Genomic DNA, 229 nt, shown 5'->3' on the forward strand with positions numbered 1-229 from the left:
CAGACCACCTTTCTTCCCCGTAGATGATGCTAATGCAGATTGATCTTGGTTGCAGCTACAAAAGGGCCACCGCGCTCCTGGAGGCGACACAGTAGTGAGGCGACGTATATTAAGAAGCTGGAGAAGGAAATGCACTCTTTGAACACGCCTTCACTAGGATATTTCTCATTAATTGTCATTCGGTTGTTCACTTGTGATCTTCCTTGTTCATGCGTAAACCGGCAGTGTT

Source organism: Penaeus monodon, chromosome 31 (assembly GCF_015228065.2).
Source record: "Penaeus monodon isolate SGIC_2016 chromosome 31, NSTDA_Pmon_1, whole genome shotgun sequence".
NCBI classification, from domain to species: domain Eukaryota; kingdom Metazoa; phylum Arthropoda; class Malacostraca; order Decapoda; family Penaeidae; genus Penaeus; species Penaeus monodon.